The sequence below is a fragment of the Blastomyces gilchristii genome, assembly GCF_000003855.2.
Source record: "Blastomyces gilchristii SLH14081 genomic scaffold supercont1.32, whole genome shotgun sequence".
NCBI lineage: Eukaryota > Fungi > Ascomycota > Eurotiomycetes > Onygenales > Ajellomycetaceae > Blastomyces > Blastomyces gilchristii.
The window spans coordinates 16,759-19,356 of NW_003101651.1; the positions used below are offsets into that span (position 1 = coordinate 16,759).

Consider the following 2,598-nt stretch of genomic DNA (forward strand, 5'->3'; position numbering starts at 1 on the left):
ACTAGCAGCTGTCAGAAATTATAGAAGAAGATAATAAACTTGAATAAGAGATTGAAGATATTCTTGATAAGAAATCTCACAGCTGTGACTGATAATATCTTGTGAAATGAGTCAGTTATAATCATCTGACTTGAGCTCTGAGCTCTGTATTATTTAAGACAGCAGCTTTTTACTGATAAAAACTACACACTTATAACTCTATATCACTTCTGAAAAGAAGAGATTAATGTAGTAAGCTGTGTCTGATCAATTATATAGACTATTCTATTACACTTTATAGATTTCACAGAAAGCTCTGATTCTCAGTTACTAATTCTCAGCTGAAAAACTTATGAAATTCCCGTTTTTCCACTCTGAAGTCTCATTGTATATATATATAAATATTCACTTCAATCACTGATTCTCATACTTTCTCTTTCTTTTCTTCTCTAACATTTTTCACTTTGTTATATAAGATCTATAAATATTATACTGATCTATTCAGTGTAGATCTCTTATATTTTCTCTTTTTTCTTCTCTAATATTCTGACTCTGATTGATTCTCTGACTATAAGCAGTCTTAGAACTCTTGACATTCTCAGTTAAAAAGTAAGTTAGAATTAGTGAAATAATTCTCAGATTTATACAGAAGTTGATAATAATATAAATAAATAAATACACTACTTTTAATTTTCTTCTCAAAATCTTCTCTCTTAAACAGTGAATAATTATTAATACTGACTTTTCAAAAACTTTAACACTAATTTAGAAGTTTGTAGAAATGAATATTAATACTGATATAAATATGCCCCGGTGGCTGAATGGTTAATGCGGCCACCCGGTAGCACCTTGGCGTGGGAAACCAAGGCGCGTGGGTTCGAAACCCGCAGGGGATACATTAAATCCGGAACTCAAGCACCTCAGGTTCCTAATAAATACAGAGGTGTACAAATCGCTTCAATGAATTGCTCTATGTTCCTGGGCTGGGAAGTTATTATCACATGTATCTAATTGTCACTCCTTTGTATTTTCCTATGTTCTTGTTATCTTGGCGTGGTCTCAACACCTGTATTTCCTCCTGTATAACCAACACTTGACCTGTATTTAACATCACGCAAGGACTCATCATAAGCTCCGCTTGCATATGAGTATAATGGAAGAATAATAATAATAATAACTCTGAACATTGAATAACTGTTTTATCAAGCTTAAGAGTATACAGAATGATGATAGAAGATGTTACATCTCAGTCACTTATACATCTGCATCAAAGAATAACAATGCAGATGTCATGAACTGAGTGAACTTAAATATCTATATATAAACAAGAGTTTCTGCTACCTGAACAGACTTCTGAATTCCTGAGATTGCTTCTGAAGAAGTCACTGATTAATGTCAATAAGAAGTATATATTAACTGTAATTAATTAGAATATATTATATTCAACTACTAATCAGTCTATATATCTTCTTGTTCAAAAGAAAGATTAATATCAGTAGTTCATGTTAATCACATTACATTGAAGAAAGATTCAGAAGATAACTATGAGAACTCTCTGATAAAACAGAGAAAAGATTAACTTGTGTTCAAATTTACAAGCAGAAGCTTAAAGAGATCAGATGATAACAATTTAAAGAGAAAATAACAATAAATACAATTCTTATATCTACTGTGATAAATAACATGTATAATATGAAAGCTATGATAGATAGCAGTCTATATTACTATGTAATGATTAAATCTTCAGTTGTAAGATATTATAATCTTCAGTGTATTCTCTTATTAAAACTCTAACTTCTTACAGAATTTAATGATTTAAAAGATGTTTACATCTGTTACATAATAAAACTAAATATAAATATCAGAGAATATCAATATGAAGATGCTTATATATATAAAGTTAATAATCTTGAGTATAATTTTATACTAGAACTTGTCTGACTATCTGAATAAGATATCTTATTAAACACTTGAAACAGAAGCGTAATATTCTCTAATAATAATAAAATTCACAAAGAGGATATTTACAAGACTATGAATCTGACACAGATCTCTGTCAACACTTATAAAATACTCTGAAAAAGAAGGCATTAACAAGATCACTGATATGATCACTGATAACAGAATTATAAAACAATCTACTTCATCAGTCTGACTGTGTGACGGGCTGCGCCCGATCATTTATATAGACTATTCCATTATACTTCATAGATTTCATTCCCGCCGAAAACTCCGATTCTCGGTCGCCGATGCTCGGCCGATAAACCCACGGAATTTCTATTCTTCCGCCCCGAAGCTCCACCGCGTACACGTATAAATATTCACTTCAATCACTGATTCCCGCACTTTCTCTTTCTTTTCCTTCTCTAACGTTTTTCACTTTGTTATATAAGACCTATATATTATACCGATCTATTCGGCGTAGGCCTCTTACAGACTGATATTAAAAGAGCTCTAGAAAAGTTATTCTATGTTACAATAACAGATTCTCATACAAAACTCTCTTAATAATATTATGAATATTTAGATGTCTTCTGATAAGATAATAATGTTACAAATCTACCTCTCTTACAAGGTTCAGAAAAAGAATCACAGTATTAAGTAGAAAAAGAAGAATAA

At 30.9% G+C, this 2,598-nt stretch overlaps 1 pseudogene across 1 annotated transcript; it reads left to right on the plus strand.

Annotated features, from left to right (window-relative positions):
* The first annotated feature begins 786 nt into the window (after positions 1–786).
* Positions 787–875, plus strand: BDBG_17919 (annotated as a pseudogene). The gene has a single exon. The product of its transcript is annotated as a tRNA-OTHER (tRNA).
* Positions 876–2,598: the final 1,723 nt, after the last annotated feature.